The 17,838-nt window shown below is 42.5% G+C and overlaps 2 protein-coding genes across 3 annotated transcripts in view; one reads left to right on the top strand and one right to left on the bottom strand.

Moving 5' to 3' along the window:
• Positions 1 to 17,838, bottom strand: part of PDHX (pyruvate dehydrogenase complex component X) — a 1,629,376-nt gene that overhangs the window by 1,432,666 nt on the left and 178,872 nt on the right. The gene's annotated exons all lie outside the window — the stretch shown is intronic.
• LOC122811078 (APAF1 interacting protein) overlaps positions 4,307 to 17,838 on the top strand; it is a 791,984-nt gene continuing 778,452 nt past the window's right edge. The window contains exon 1 of the mRNA XM_044082644.1: positions 4,307 to 4,598. The gene's annotated coding sequence lies outside the window, so the exon portion shown is untranslated. The remainder of the gene's footprint in view (positions 4,599 to 17,838) is intronic.

The raw sequence follows: 17,838 nt of genomic DNA, 5'->3' as shown, positions 1-17,838 counted from the left end.
TGAGGTGCCCTGCCACCACTGTCAAATATTTGTTTTACACCCTGATGTCTGTGGTGAGGCCAAATGGGAGTGATCTGAATTGGTAGTGACTGTCTCCCATTCTGAAACATAGATATTGCCTGGAGTGTCTGTCCATTTTTATGTGGTAGTATGTGTCCTTCAGGTCTACAGAGCATATCCAATCGTTCATCTTCACAAGAGGTAAGATGGACTACATCATGACCATCCTGAACTTTGTGTGCTTCACCAACTTGTTCAAGATGGTCAAGTACAGTATCGTCTATAAGTCCCCTATTTGTTGGGCACTAAAAAGAACCTTGGAGTAAACACCCAATTCGACTTGATGGGGGGGGGGGGCTTCTGGATGACTCTTTTGCTTAGTAGTTTTTCTATTTCAAAAGCCACATCCTCCCTTTGACTGGGTGGAATACCAAGTAGGCAATTTCTTTGTTTGTGAGATTCTAAAAAGCGAATGTAGTGTCCCCTGGATGCAATCCTTAGCACCCAGCGATCATTTGTGATGGCTTTTCAGGCTGCTAGTTGCAAGGAGAAGCACCCCCTCAGCTGCATCCAGAGGAAGACAGCCGGGTAACCTTTCAGGAGCACTGGAAAGGTTGATCCGAGAAAGATTCTAGTGACCCTTAGTTTAGCAGACCCCCTTGGCTGCGTGGGCAGCATCTTCCATTTTATTTGTTCCCCCCTCTGCCCCTGGGGGAGGGGGATCTCCCTGCATGTCCTGAAGAGGACCCTGGGATTTACGAAATCACGTCTTTTTACTCCCATGCTGGTTCTTAGAAAAGGATCTTTGGGGGGGGGGGGGAGTAGAATAATGGATCCTGATGCAGACAGGGTCTTTCCATCCTTTTCGCTGTGGCAGAGTGTGTCACAAACTCTAGGTTCAAACAAGGTGGAGTTATCAAAAGGGCGATGATAAAGAACTGTTTGAAGGACTCTGCTATGTCACACAACCTCATCCAAGCATGGCGTCTTATGGCAATGGTGGAACCGGCTGCACTTGAGGTGCCCTATGTGGTGTGGGATATTAGCCTCATGGATGTATTAGCCAGTGATTAGAAGGTCGGCAGTCTGAAGGAAAAGGTCTTCTGTTCCACCAGAGACATGGACTCAGGGGATGAGCTAGAAAGTTCCTTCACCAGATCCCTTTGTAGCCTCATAAAATGCGATAGATAGTTCAATGCCTTCAAGGTAAACATGGAAGCATAAACTCTTTTCCCAAATCTGTCCACTGCTTGCAATTCTCTGTTCAGAGTGTGGACAGAAGAACTCTCTTGTGTGAGCTCCTTATTGGTAGCTGCTGCAACAACCATAGCATCTACCAGGATAACCTTGGTCCAATAAGTCTTGTCCAAAGTGGTAGTCAAAATCTTATCTGCCTGCTTGGGGATCAATTCTACCATATCTAGGGCATGAAAGGAACACAAGCTCGATAAGGGCATCAGCAGGGGGAAACCCAAGTGGTAGATGGGCTGGACACGAAAGCCTCCCACAGAACCAATTCCTCCAGGGAAGGATTTTGGGCAGTCCAGCCACCTCTCTGACGTAGGATTTCTAGAATGTCTCCAAAGGAGACATTTGTCAGGTGGCGACCTGGGGGACCCTTCTCCTTCCTCAAAATTGGTGCCAGTGGTGAGGGATTCCTCAGGGGAATCCATGTGCCTCCTCTTACACAACCTCTTCCTGGAGACCTCCTCAGTGGGATGCTCCAGGGGGGTGTTAGAAGGCTCTCAGGGATCTGCAGAAGGAAGACTGTGGAGGCTTTCTGGGCCCAGCTGTCCATGTGGCAGATTTGAGGCCTCAGGCACCAAAGCAAAGAGGCTAGGTTCCAAGGAGGTGCGCACCAAGGCTCTCCCAGGGTGGGAGAGAACCCTTTTCACCACTTCGAAGGCAGAGGGGTTCCGACTCTCTGAAAGCAGCTCCCTCTGGGCAGAAGCCATCAAAGCAGATGTCTCCTAGGGCGGCCGAGCCTCCTGCTCCAAAGGGGGAGTCAGGGCTGAGCTGTCAAAGGCCAACATCCTGAAGGACAGAGACAACTCCGAAAACTTCAGAGTCGACATCAACCCCCAGAGCCGATCTTGACACTACTGCTCCGAGACATACTTGGAACTGAACCAGCTGGGGTTGAACAGGTCAAGAAAACAGTCAGAGGCGAAGAAGGAATCTCAATCGGCTCTGACCCCCTGGCACCAGAGACCAACAGAACCAAGGGCTCTGACACCGGATAGTGGGTCGGAGAAGGAGCTACTGGTCAGAATGGGGAAACACTCACGGATCCAGACGGAGCAGAGACAAGCCCCATCTGGGTCTGCGCCTCAAGGAACTGCCTCATCAGTCTGCCCACATCCTTAGAAGTAAGGCTCCGGGAAAACCTGGAGGAAGTAAAAGAGGTGGGTCTTGGAGACCTCCTGGGCGAGCGGGAGGGAGACCTCCTGAACAGTTCCATCAGCACCGAGTTTGGGTCTGAAATGGACATTGGGACATTGGGACAGCCACAGAAGTAGCACCTGGTCCCGAAGCCATGGAGGATCATCGGGGAGGAGGACAGAAGATTGGAGCTGAGGATCCTGGATCAGAGTGGGATGGCTCTGAGACTCTTGGAGCCTTCTTAGGTGTGTCTGAGGAGGACCTCTTGGACAAGTGCTTCCTGCTCTCCCAGGCCTTCTGGGGCTTTTGAGGGGGGGGGGGTTGAGCCTCTGAAGTGGAAGGGATGCTAGAAGAGGAAGATGGAGAGAGCAAGCCCTTGATGATAAGCTTGCTCCTCCTATCTGCCAGGGCCCTGGGGTGAAACTCCTTGCACAGTTCACAGTGGCAGTCCAGATGTGCAGGCCCAAGGCAGTAAACGCATGCCCTGTTGGCATCAGCCAGTGGGATCTTATGCCCACAGGAAGTGGTTTCTGGTCAGCCACAGAGAAAAGAAAGAAAAGGACAGGATAGGCAAAAAAAGAGATTAATTTATTTTTTTTTACTAGAAAGAATGGAAAGGGATTATGGCACTAGAAACCCAATAAAAAGAGCAATAAAAGGCAGAAGAAACAACTAACAGTAAAGGTAGAGAGGTAGAAGAAGAAGATAGTACAAAAAAGTTTAAAAAGTTTTAAAAGTGACTCACACTTCAGGAATTAATGGAGGAGGTCAGAACCCAGGAACCTCACTGCTGAACAAACATGCAGCAAACGAGATCTGAGGTAGTGTGGGGGAATTGGGCATTATTGGTTGAAGGGAGGAGCTCAAGCCTGGAATCTCAAGCTTGGACAGTGGCCGGTCGATTCTGAGGGTCAGAACCGAGACCCATAGGTTAATGGAAATGAAGCTGACAACATCAGATTGTGTTGTTAAGGTTACACAATTTGCATAATGATTATAAAGCTCAGTTGCTTAATGCCCCTCTGGAATGAGATGTTTTGTTTGACAATTATTCTGCAGAAATATTAAAGAAACTGGAATTAAGGGATAAGTTAACATAAGGAAGTAAATTATTTGTTTTATATTCTATTCCTTGATATCAAAGAAATTATCCATCTTCTTTTCAACAGTCCTTTCAGGCCACCCAGCAAAGACGTCTGGACTACAATATACGAAGAAATAAAGGAAATTCAAAACATAAAGAAGATGGAGTCCAGTGACCCTACTTTCAAAAGAAAGCAAATGTACATACATTTTTTTTTTCATTCTTTAACAGGGTGCTCAGGAAAGATCTACCAGAGGCATAAACATTTTCTTTTGAATGTTACCCAGCTAGTCTGGTAAAGTGACTTTTATATGGGTTCATTCTGCCAAACAGAGAAATCACATCTGTATTTTCACTTACAGTGAAGATGAGGACGGAGGATCCTAGATTGATTTTTCCTAATGTTGTACACACCTAGTTCATCCTGGTTCTGTATTTCAAATAAAATATTTAGATATTTGCATAGGTTTCCCTTGCTGTACTTACACTTCCAACCACCTCTGCCCCAATATCTGTGCATCCATAGTTTGCCTTGTTTATTCTTATCTCAGTAGCTCCATTTCCCATCAATTGCTAAGGCTTACCCCAGTATGACCCTTCACCTTTTTCTCTTTAAAAGATAACACCACCAGTGATAATTTTGATACCAAATTCTGCCTGGTTCAGGATAAACTTATTAATGAAAATGAGTTACCCAAAAAGAGAAAAAACAAAAAAAATTCAAAAGAGACCAGCCTGAGTTTGAAGGGGGTGTGGCCTATCCAAATTTTGAACCAGGGCAGAGGTTAGAAAAAGGGAAGGAAGTGGAGTAAGATTCAGGAAATGAAACTGGTGTTTTAAATGACAGTGGGGGAGAATGGCATACTTAGGTCAGAGAATATAGCTCAACGACAGGCAAGGAATACTGCACAGATGAGTAGTCTGCCTATAAACATTCCAGGAAGAGAGAAGAACGAAGCAAACTTTAATTCTAACAATGCTCAGGTTTTTCAGCCAGTGCAGGTGAATCGGCAAGCAGGAATGTTGAACAGAACCTAGGAAGAGGTAGCAGTTTCTTCAAATGTACCGAGGAACAGAGATTTTCAGAAGAGAAAAATGGAAGGGATGGAAGAATTATCAAAACAGACATTAGGTACTGTTGACAATTCTTTTAAAATTGTAAATATATCATCATTTGTTTTATATAATGAAGCATGTTAAGTTTTGAGCAAGTGCTGGAACTTTGTTCCTGCCAAAAGGACTAATAAATGAAATATAATTAACTGGCTGAGGGATTATATTAGAAAGTTGAATTTTTAAGTTCCTGTATAAATCTGAAACTAAAAATGAATGTTTGCTTCATAAACCCAGTGTGTATAATCCACCTTTGGAAAACGAACTGGAAATGTTTCTGATTAACACTGAATTGCAAATTATAGAATTATTTAACAAGACACTTGTTGCTAGGTACTATAACAAGTCTGAAAAAGAAGTGTGTTTTATTGTCTAAAACTTTTAAAGGCAATGCACTAGTGGTACTAGACAGAAAAATGTATGACACTAAAATGCATGAAATGCTGTCAGATGGTAACTTACAAATCTGTCTCCCATTTGTAAGTTAAAAAAAGCATATTCATTTATTGGTTTCTTGATAGAAGATTGGTTTTGTAGTGATAGAATAACAGAAAATGTCAAGAAATATGTAATGGTTGACCATCTGAAATTCAGCAGAATTTTCAGTTTACCTAAAGTGCATAAGAATTTGCCCCCCCCCACACACACACACACACACACACACACACACACACACACACACACACACACCGATGCATAATTGCCAGTAACAAAGGTAAAACTGAGGCTATGGCAATTTTTGTAGACCAGCATCTTAACAGTTGTTATAAGAGACACATTTCACTTCAAGGCCAAGACAGATAGTACAATGGTAGACAGATTTGTTGGTTACCCTTGAAATAAAATCATTGTACAGGGTTGTAGCTAATGATGAAGGTATGTAAGCAGTTAGGATGGAATTAATTGGTTCCAAATTGTTTTCTAGTAATACTGTGTGTCTTTTCATGGAAATATTGGATGTAATATTGAGCTACATTTTTTTTTTAATTCATTGGTAAAATAATTTGCCAGATTAATAGGGTGGCAATGGGGGCTGCTACAGCTCCCAGTTATGCCAATACTTTCTTGCATGGATGGAAAGGACAAACATTTTTGAAAGTATATATGCAAACAGTATTATATTATTTAAACATTTTATTGGTGTGTTTATAATTTGGAGGAGTACAGACACACTGAGTGATTTTCTAACTTACCTGACTAATATCAATTCTTTTTTGAAATTTACATCTGAATACAGCTTGGATAATATTAATTATTGAGATGTAACAGTGTTCAAGGAGAATGAAAAATCAATAACCAAAATATTTAAGAAGGATGTTCAAAACAATGCATGTGAAGATTATAAGAGTATGCACCAAAAAAATATATATATATATATATATATATATATATATATCTATATCATGAGGGGGCAACTTATGAGAGCTAACAGACTGGCGGTAAAATATCAAGATTTTTTTGAATGAAAGTGTTGGTTTTATGTAATACATTTGTAAGTAGAGGTTACCCCACCAAGTTAGTGACAGAAAAATTCACCGGTGTATTAATTTGAGAAAAGATGGAAATTGTATAGCTATAAAACACAAGGTCAACTACAGGGTGTCTACACCAGTAACTAACTGTGTTAATGACAAAGCTATAAAAAAATATAATAACAAATGGAAAATTTTAAAAAGTTGTCTGGAAGTAAACAAGGTTGATGGGGAGTACCCGGTGTTTGTACAAAAGGGGGGCAAGAGCTTTAAGAATTATTTTCAATCTAAGTTAAATATGCCCAGAGCTAAATGCACAAAGCCAAGTATGTTAAAATGTTATTACTGTAACTTTTGTGATTATCTGTTCATTAGTATAGTAGAATATAGTATTAATGACTGTAATATTAAAATTAAGGGGCACTTTACTTACAAATCAAAATTTGTGATATACTTAATTTGTAGGTCCTGCGTGTCTTTTTATGTAGGTTGTACCACTATAGAATTATAAATGAATATATGAGCACAAGTATGCAATTCAATGGGGGATGAAAAAATGCACTTGGCAAACACTATAAGACTAGTAAATGCAAGGTAGACTACAAGTTTATGGTTTTGGATGAGATGCACCTGTTTGACAAACTGCTTAATGCTGACGATAAATTGGGGTGGTGTGAACATCTGTGGCAGGTAAAATTAAATGCTTGCTATCCACCAGGATTGAACAGGGAAGATTTTGCTCTTTATCTGAAGACGAAAGGGTTAAAACATTAATGCACTTGAAAATGGGCATTTTCCATATGAGTATTTATGTATTTAAATGTGTTAACCTTGTGTTATTCAGTCGGAAGAAGTCCCAGATAAGGAGACAAAAGCTCTTGCTGAGCTGATTTTCTTTAATAAATTCTGCTTGGTTTTATTTTGCTTTTTGTGGACTTCACTTAAATTAATAGAACTGGCTTTGCACTAACATGCAATTTCTAAACAGCAAGTATGAAACTCAATAATGCTTGGCATTATTGATGAAATGTAATCCTCACATATTTACCAGATAAATTAAACATTTTACAAAGGGCAAGGAAAAAATCTGAGGCAAAATCAAGAACAGTTGAGAATTGGCTTGTAGAGTTCGATATATTCTTGGCTCATGCAGTCTCACTATGTCCACAATACAGACAGAAGTACTTCTACTTCTGTGTTTTCACGTTTCTTTTTATCTCAGGCTGCCTCAGGAACCAGTCACCCGGTACAGCCTCAGCAGATGGCAAAATGGTGGTTTGCTGTTTCTCTTAGCCAAAGCAGCCCTTAACCCTTAGTTGGAAAGCAGAACTCCAAACATAGACAGCAATGGTGAGAAAAATGCATGCATTTTTTTGTTATATGTATAAAAATATATATGTCTAGGTATACAAGTGGCCGCAGGGGTTAGCATTGCCACCTCACAGCAAGAGGTTCTCCGGTTCGATTCTCTGCTGGGGTGCCTTCTGTGTGGAGTCTGCATGTTCTCCCTGCCACCACATGGGCTTCCTCTGGGTGCTCTGGTTTCCTTCCACATTCCAAAGACATGCAGTAGGTGGATTGGACACTCTAAACTAGCCGTAAGTGTGAGTGTGTGCAAGTGAGTGGTAAGAATGAACTACCACAGCAGGGCTAGCCACCCATGGTGTAAACCTCGACTCGAGATGATTGTCGCTGCTGAAGCAACACCCCTACCCCATATGCAAAATGGGAAAAGGGGTTAAGGATATATGCAGGTGGCAAGAAGTGTGAGAATACAAGAATGTGAGGAGGACAACAAAAACTGTATCAGGAAACCCACCCCGCCACCGAAGTATGAATCCTTAAAGACATTATCAGGCAAGAAACCCTCTGTGGCACAGCCTGACAAGTTCTTCCAATATGCCATATTCAAGTAACACTGACTGATGAAAGTTTGACGTAGTATCAGTATCCGAGAGCAGCTGCACAGATGTTTAAAGTCAACATATTTGGTCATAAAGCATGCCAGAATGTCTGCCTACTAAAGCTATGTAACTGTGTAGGTAGGCTGGCCCAAGGACAGGGCACTTCAGCCATAAAACATGCCATCCATTCCAGTGAACAAATAAAAATAGCACTGTATGCACTTTGTCTACTGACAACTTACTGAAAGCATCACTTGAATTGTGCATACACTAATAGTGATGGTATCACAGATTCTAGAAGACATTACTACTAACAGAGACTTGGCAACTGATATAATTCCGGAAGAAGCATTAACAGAAAGAGGGAGTAAAACAAGAGTCCTCTGTAAGGAGAAAGAGCTGAAACAGATTCATATCCATTACATGATTGTGTGCATGCATGTGTGTATGTGTGTGCGTGCGCGAGCACTATCTAGAAATTGTTTCTAAATTAGCATTTTAGTTATGGAGAGTGTGTAAGTTTCTTTTAATACTTAGAATGAATATTGCAACATGGAGTGCGGGAATATTCTCACAGCATTTCACTAGATAAGAAGGGATTAATTAATAATCAAGGTGGTATTTAAGGAGTTTGTCTGAAAGCACCAAGCAGGAAGTTAATTCACTTAAAGTAAGATCTGAAAGCACAGAATGAGAGTACAGTCAGGGATAAGCTGTGGAGTGTACCTTTGGAAGGACTTCTTTACAGAGCAGGAAATTGGGCCTGGGAGAGGCCAGCAGCCTTGGACTGACGTTTTACAAAAAGACAGTATCCAGGAGGGGCTGAGTAGACTGAGAAATCTGAGTAGATATAATCTAAGGTACTAGAACAATATTGTTTGAAATTGGAAAGGTAAATGGGTTATGGTTTTGACTTGCCTTAATTTATGAAAGTGTGTTTTTATACTGTCCTGCCTCAAGTGTTTCTTTGGACTTAGTGTATATGTATGTGTATATATCTTTATGTGTGTGACTACTTAAAAGAATCTAAACCTAGAAAGTTGAAATGAAAAAAGGTCAGCCTAAAATAGTGAATAAAATAATACTGACACCAATATTTCCAACTACATAAAATCTCTACCATACAAACAAAAAACATTTTTGCAACGGTGCAAGCCCCCTTACAACTCGCATGTGGCTGCAACCCCTCCCGCCTCTCACTAATTAAATATACTTACTCCAAGACTGCACAATAATGGGGAAAGGACATATACCCCAACCCCAGCATTATAACAATCTCAAACTCTACATGAAAAAAATTATTTCCCCCTAGCAGTACAAATACCACCTCAGGTTTCACCTGAAAGGGTAGATAAACAAATCAATAGGCATGTTGATCATACATGTCTTCAGCCATCAATGTTTTGTGGCTCCACCACTAAACCTCTAATAACTAAAACCCCGAGGATGTAAAATGTAAAAACCAAATGCCCAAAGCACAAAAGGGCAAAAACTTCCTGCAAGCACTTTTTGTGGGGGGCAAGCCCTCTTGTAGCCAGTAATGAGGGGGCAAGCCCCCACACCCCTTAACTTTCATATACCAACTCTGTGGTTGCACAAACATGAAGAAAGGAGAAATGTCCAAAAACAATGGAATCACTGCTTTTGCACATTTTACAAATCCACGTTTGTATCACGCTATCGAAAGATGAAAATAGTGAGCGCTATTTCATCGAACCTAAAATATCTAAACCACATAATATCGAACATTCAGAACAGCAAATTTTTTCTTTGGGAAAAAATTTGCTATTCCGAAACACACACACACAACACATCAATCCACACACATACACTTATAATCCTACAACTAACCCTACACTAAACTGTACATACACTACTATCTATCCACTTACCTTAACCCAAACCCTAACCCTAAGGTCCGTCACTATTGCACACTCACCTAACGCGCGCCCTAACCCTAACTTGCCTAACGCGCGCCTTAACCCTACTATCTATTCATTTACCCTAACCCTAAGGTCCGTCACTATCGCACACTCGCCTAACACGTGCCCTAACCCTAACTTGCCTAACGCGTGCCCTAACCCTAACTTGCCTAACGCGCGCCCTAACTCGCCTAACGCACGCCCTAACCACCACACAATCACACACCTACCTGAACCCAACCCATAAACTTCCACCACAGCGCTGAAAATAACAAAGCCACAGAACCGGCCAACCGAATTCTTTCCCTAAGAAAGAATTTGGTCTTCTGCAGCTTGGCTCAAAATGGGTCGATTATTAGAACATTCGAAGTTTTAAAACTTCGATGTTCTGATATAGACCCAGAAATCCCACTAGCAGTGATTTCCTACGAAAAACGGTACCTGACATTCTGCTCCTTGGCTTCTTTTGACGCGGATACGGGATGCTCGTGGAACAGAAACCCAGCAAACTGTACAGATGCCTTGTTTTGCAATGAGTTTAGGTTTATTATGCAAACATTTTATTAGCTGTTAACTGTGATATAAACTAACCTAAAAAGTCACTACCTACAAGTGGAGTCCCAGCCTGCCTTAGCCTCTTCAGTTAGGCTATTATCCATAAGTTTCCAAGGCAATGTAGCAACTGACTCATGTTTACTGGCAACCCATATCATCTGATGTATACAGATTCCTAGACCTCCTAAACATCCTACTAGCTTCCCTCAGCAATACTGTGAAAATATTAATGCCACACCTACACATACATCCACTTCTACTGCTACTAGAAGTCACCTGTACTGTATGCCTGTACTCTTAGGGTTCTGTCAGCCTGCAGCACATTCCAGTAATGACTTAATAATAAGAAATATGGACACGGCACTCACCAGACTGGGAAAAGGCAGACTAACAGCTGCCTCTCTGGTGCTAGGATTAGGGATAACACTAGGGTCTTTGTGTCCCTACACCACCCTAGATACAATTACAGCCTTGGAGTTGCCTGTGTTGAGATGATTGATCTTATGCATCCAAATTATGAGGAATGTAGAAATAGATTGTTGAGCAGCTCTCTACTCAAGTCTTCAAAGAATGTAAGATGTTAGCCTTAAGCAGCATTTCACCTTGACTATGAATGCTGCCTGAATTGAAGACAATACCTGGCTTCATAAATTGGCCAGAAATTTGGTGTCATTCTTGGTGGATTCAGATTTCGTCTGCATGAGATGACATGGTCAACAGACGCTCCCCTTCCAACTTTGTCGTGGATGGGCTGCACCTCTCAGCACTCGGTTTTCACATATTGGCTAAACCTTTTGCTATCCACAAGTACGCAATGTTCACCTGATGCACTTTCCAACAAAGCAAATTCCAACCCCGGTAATAAAATGGTAGCACTGCAGAATGCCAGAAGCCTAAAAAATATCCATGATCTTCAGGCCTCCCCCACTATTAAAGACATCAGTATTTATGTAATTACATAAGCCTGGCTCCAGTGTAGTGATTACATTCTATCTATTCAGGGTATAAGGTTTGTCATGCATTCAGATCCACTGAACATGTTGGATGGTATCCATATTTATCTGCAACTCCACTGTCTCATGCCAGATTCTGCAAAATACACATCTGGAACTAAATGAAACCCTAGTAACACTTGATAAAATTAATTATCACATTATGGTCAATCACAGAATCCCATCTATGTTAACTGTCTGGTAGACTTCAAGTAGCCACACAAACTGGCAAATGTCTACTACCAACAACAAATGTGCCCAGGGACTTCTGGACTTAGTAAATGTCAACACATTTGACCAAACTCTCCCTCTGCTCACTTGAGGTATTAATCTTCTAGATATTGCCCTCACAAACATTTCCACATGTTGCACCCATCCCACTTGCCATCCACCTCTGTAGTCAAATCTCAAATCTGACCAACTCACTGTGACCTTTTCCATGATAACCTGCTCTGTTGCATCTGATAACTTCTCTAGATTCAAGGATTATTCCAAAACCAATGTACTGTGCTTTACTGACCTTACTGATAATCAGAAGCAACACAAGCACCCCCAGCAAGTGTTGTATATGACACTGCATAATCCTCAGAATTTTGCTCTGTTTTGGATAGCTGTAATAAGGTGCTGCAACCATCTGACATAAGCCTAATGGCAGGTTTAAAATTAAATCCATAAGGTGGAATTCCCACATGAACAAACGTTATGAAAAAGAAAAAGCTCCTGGGCACCTCTACGAGATGTCTACTCCATCTTTACAAAATGGAATTAAAACTGGTAGGTCCCCCTAACCCACCATTTGGGAATACAAGGCCAACTATGAACTTAGACTGCAGCTAATTTTAATGACCGCCAAAAGCCCTTCTTCAGCTATGTTACAAAGCTTAGAAATAACCAACAATTGTGTACTGAACTTTCATCAAGCTGTACCTGCTTCTCTGACTCCCAAGGACTTTGTTAATATTCTTGCAAGTAATTTTTCGTACAACTTCACCCCACTCACCCTCCCCCTTGTTCCCATTCAGCCTCACATCTCCACTCCCGAAATCATTTTGGATTATTTTTTCAACAATTTCAAACATTAAAAATACCAGTTCCATGGGTCCTGATGAGCAACACTGGATATTTGCTTGGAAGCACTATGTCCTAGCAAACCTCTCCACCTCTTCAACCTGAATCTCCCCTCTGGTTATATCCCCAAGGTATGAAAAAAAAGTAATGTCTTACCATAACATTCCATCTGTGTTCTTTCATTCATCACTGATGGGTTTGGTTCCGAGCTCTCAAAACTGAGCTGGCCTAATACCAAGCTTGAGCCAGCCAAAAAACTCTCGAGCTAAGCTTTTACCCATAGCGCCCTTCTTCCTGTTACCTCAGATCGAGTTTTCCCAGTATTAGTAAAGCAGAGGCCATTTGTGTGCAAATGCCCTAACTCACCAATTGGACCCAAAGTATCCCCCAGGACCCTTTGGAGGGAGAAGGAGGGTGGGAAGTCATGAATGCCCTAACTCACCAATTGGACCCAAAGTATCCCCAAGGACCCTTTGGAGGGAGAAGGAGGGTGGGAAGTCATGAATGAAAGAAGATCAGCAACACAGATGGAACATTATGGTAAGACATAACTTCTTTATCTGATGTTGTTAATCCTCTTTCCATTCGTCACTGATGGGACAGAATACCCAGCTACCTTGTGATTCTTTGGGCGGTCCTTATGGAAGAACGTTCCTGAGCACCACTGAGCCAAGGCAGCTCTCCCTCTGGAGACAACATCCAATTTGTAATGACTAATAAACGTGTGGGGGTTAGCCCATGTGGCTGTTGCACAAATATCATCCATAGAGGCTCTCAGATGGAAGGTTACAAAAGTTGCCATAGATCTGGTAGAGTGGGCTTTAACATTCTGTGGTATAGGTTTTTTCAATAGCGAATAGATGTAGCATATGCAGTCCCTTAGTCATTTAAATAGTGACCTTGGAGACAGAATTTGCCATTCTAGTTCCAGAAAAGGAAATGAAAAGTTGGTTGGTTTTATGTATTGCTTTGGTTCTGTCTAAATAAAACCTCAGCTGTCTATGTACATCCAAAGAGTGTAGGCAGTATTCCCCTTTATTAGTAAAATTTGGGAAAAATCTGAAATAACTTTGGGGAGAAAATATGGGTGTGTCCAGAGTGATACTCTGTCCTTGTGGAAGATTAAATAGGCCCTTTTAATGCATAATGCCTGAAGCTCTGAAATTCGTCTGACTGACGTGATGGCTACCAGGAAAAGGGACTTCCAAGATAAAATTCTGAAGTCACACCTTGCTGCAGGTTCAAAAGGAGGTTGAGTTAAAGACTGAACAACTAATGTGAGGTTCCATGGCTTTATAGGTTGTCTGATTGGAGGCCTAATGTGAGAAATCCCTTTAAGAAAGGTTTTGCATAACCGAAGCGAGATGAGGGTAGAATTATCCAATCCATCATGAAAGTAAGAATGGCCGCTAGATGTACTAATATGATAGAAGCTGCAGCTCCATCCTTGAAGAATTTTGACAGATATTGTAAGACTGTTGTAACTGGAGCCAAGTATGGGTCTAGCCTTCTTCTCTTAGAGCAAATAGAGAATCTCTTCCATTTGTCTAGCTATAGTCTTCTGCTGGATGGTTTATCTGAGGCCAGGATAATGTCACGCACAGGTGAGGGAAGGTTATCCTGCCTGGCGATTAACTGAAGTGGAGAAACGAAGCTGTCAGCTTGGGACTAGATAGGGTTGGGTGACTCAACCCTTGGGGATGAGAAATCAGGTCTGGAAAAGGGCCCAGAATCCAGTCAACATAACAGATGAGGCCGAAAGAAGGGGAACCAAATTTGCCGATGCCAAAAGGGGCTATGAGGATCACTTTACATTTCAACCAAACAGCCTTCTTTATGAATTGGGAAATGAGGGTTGGAGGGATAGGCATATAGCAGTCCCGTGGGCCAATCGTAAATCAGAGCGTCCCTCAGGGACTCCCCCTGTGGGGGAAATAGGGCAAAATAGCTGCTGCATCTGTTTGATGGGGAGACGAATAGGTAGCAGCAAGTGTGGCCCTAACGGCTGAAAATTTTCGCCACTACGTTCGGGTTGAGGGACCACTCGTGAGGCAGGAGAATACATCTGCTCAACTTGTCTGCAATCACGTTGGAATTCCCTGGGATATGCATTGCTATCAGAAAGCGGTTGGAAGCAATCGCCCACTGCCAAATTCTCATGGCCTCTTAACATAGGGGATAGGACTTGGTTCCTCCTTGCTTGTTGATATACCAGACTACTGATATGTTGTCTGATTGAATTGCGATCGTTCCAAAAGGAAGAACAGATTGGAATGCTTGCAACACTTAACAGCACCGCTCTCAGTTCTAGAACGTTGATATGCAGGTTGGCCTCCATAGTGCACCATGTGCCTTAGACTGTCTTTCCCTGAAAATGACCCCCTCCACCCTATCAGGGAAGCATCTGTGGTTACAATGGCCTTGGGTTGGGGAGGATGGAATGGGCAGCTCCAAAGTTCTATCTCTGGCCTCATCCACCAAAAAAATGTCCTGTTTGCAACAATTGGTTATCTGAATTTGAAAGCACAGAGGGTGGTAATTTGGAAGCCACTGAGATAGCAGAAACCACTGAAGTATTCGCACATGTAGTTTTGCAAGAGGATGCTGCCATGAATCCTAAAACCTGAAGAACCTCCCTTACTGAGGCTTTGTTCTGACAGGGCATCACCCGGAGCTGGAGCCTCAATCTCTGAAGTCTGTGAAATGGGAGAAACACCAGACAAGAATGGGTGTTGAAGACTGCTCCAATAAACTCTATGTTCTGAGTCGGAGCAAGGTTGGATTTCTCCCAGTTAATCATTATTCCCAAATGTCTCACCATGGAAATAGTGTACTGCAGGGCTGTTACCAGAAGATGCTTGGTGGGGGCAGTAAGGAGCCAACTGTCCAAATAAGGAAACACCCAGAATCCTTGCAGCCTCGTGAGCTGTGACCACTGCCATGCACTTTGTGAACACTGGGGACTGCAGAGAGCCCGAATGGCAGGGCACAAAATTGATAGTGATTGACTCCTAGCTGGAAGCGAAGTAGAGTCCTGCAGTGTTTGTCCATTTTGATGTGGTAATATGCGTCCCCAAGATCTATCTAGCACATCCAATTGCCTTCCCTTAGAAAAGGGAGAATGGACTGAACCGTGACTATCCGGAATTTCGTTTTGGCAACAAACTTGTTCAAATTGATCCAGAATTGGTCTCCAGTCCCCTGTCTTTTTTGGCACCAAAAAGAATCTTGAGTAGAATCCGGATTTGCATTTGTCTGGTGGGACTATATGGATGACTCTCTTTTTTTGACACCGCTTGTTTATTTCTGCAGCTGCTTCTTCCCTTTGACTGGGTGGAACGTCGGGAAGTTTTGTTGGAAGTTTTGGGTAAGTGATGAGGGGAATGGTGTAGCCTCTGGTTATGATCTTCTGCACCCAACGGTCAGAAGTTATTAAATGTCAGGCAGCGTGGTTCAGAGAGAAACATCCCCTGAATGCTTCCAGAGGAAAGCAATTGGGCTGCTCTTCGGAGCACTGGTAAGGGTGCCCAGAGAAAGAATCCCTGGGTCCCTTATTATGAGGACCCCTCTACCTTGGTAGGGGCATCTTCCAGAATTGTTGTCCTCACCATGTGTGGCATGAAAAAGACCCTGAGATTTTTTGTCACATTTTTCTGCTACTCTGGTTCTTGGAAAAGGAATGTTGAGGATTGGAAAAACTTAGACCTATGGCAGGCAATGTCTTGCCGTCCTGCTCACACATGGCCAGGGTGTCTTTCACCTTGGAGGCCAAAAAGGGAAGATGCTTTGACTGGAGCATTCAGGAAGGAAGACTTGAAAGGGTCCGTGAAGTCACAGAGGTGCATCCAGGCATAGCGTCTCATAACTATGCCTGAACCCGCCGCCCCTTCAGTTGCACGTGACAGCAACCTCCTGGACGAATGGAGATCTATTCCAGGGTTGTGAACTGTGAGGCAACTTTGTTTCTTACCTTGTCAGACATCTGTCCTGCAAGTGTTCCAGAGAGTTAGGAAATCAAGTCTCTTTGGAGCCTCATATAAAATGTGCCAAATAATTCAGAGACCGTATGGCAAAAGCCCACTGTCACCTGTGTTCCTAAGTCTCTCATCACACTTTCGGTGTTTAGTGTATTGCCACCTATGTGGTAATTCATGGGTACATGGTTTTTCCCAAAGGGGATAACTATACATTTCTTGGCATTAAGCTTGAGCCCATGGCTTTGGCACCAAGCATCTGTTTCTGTAAGGCCTTTTTGTAGAATATCCACATCACTTGGGGAGTTGATAATGGCTCCTAGTTTGCAGTCATCTGCGAACTTTGTTAGCCAGAGTCCCTTGGTGCTGGCCTATACTTCGGAGAAGTAGATGCCAAACAAGAGCTGTCCCAGGACTGAACCCTGCGGTACTCCACTTGTTCAACTGTCTCGAGCTGGATTTGGAGTCAGCTACTTATACAGTCTGGGTTCTGTCAGTAAGCCAGTTGGCAACCCATTGAGTGACGTAGGGATTTATGCCCAGCTTAGTAAGTCTATCTATGATTCCAGAGTGGGAGTTGGTGTCGAAGGCCTTGTTGAGGTCCAGATAGCCTTACCCTCGTCCACATCTCTGGAGACTGATTCAAAGAAGTCAATTGTGTTCAGAAGACAAGATCGGCCCTTCACAAACCCAAACTGGGTGGGGTCTAGTGTTTGAAGGTTGCCAATGTCTTTGTTTATAAGTACCATGATAATGCGTTCCATGCCCTTGCAGATCAGGCTCGTCAGACTGATGGGACGGTAGTTCCCGGGATCCAAGGTGGATCCCCCCTTGTGGAGTGGGATAACTGTAGCTGTGCACCACTCAGTCAAGTCTTTTGGGTGGTTTTGAAGCTTGCCTATATGTGTCTTCACCTAAAATTGAAAACATTTTATTTAAGTAATCCGTCTTATCCATAATGACCAGACTGCCCCCCAAGCAGGCTTCATTGCTCTTAAATTATTTCTTAACAATTCCACAAGTTCCATTCTACCCTTGTAATGTTGTAAATTATAGCCCTCATTGCACCTATTATGATAAAGGGTATTTCTCAAGTCTAATTCATACATTCTCTCGAACATTTGGCACACGGGATGTATTGGAGGGTTATATGTGCTGGAAATCCTTAAACTTGACATAGCTGCAGAAACTTCATCAAAAATAGTAATTTCAATTTTCTAATAATTACATTTTATGTTTAATAAGGTGATTGTGTAACCTAGATTTTAACTATGGCAGTTTGAAAATTCTAAGCCTTCCGTTGGACTTGGATGCTTGTGGTACTGGAGTGGTTGCACTTGGGACTTAGTTGTAGTTTGGTGCTGGAAATAGA

The sequence above is a fragment of the Protopterus annectens genome, chromosome 9.part0 (assembly GCF_019279795.1).
Source record: "Protopterus annectens isolate FY-2018-M chromosome 9.part0, PAN1.0, whole genome shotgun sequence".
NCBI lineage: Eukaryota > Metazoa > Chordata > Ceratodontiformes > Protopteridae > Protopterus > Protopterus annectens.
The sequence above is the reverse complement of the archived record's forward strand: the minus strand, read 5'-3'. Positions and strand labels throughout refer to the sequence as shown.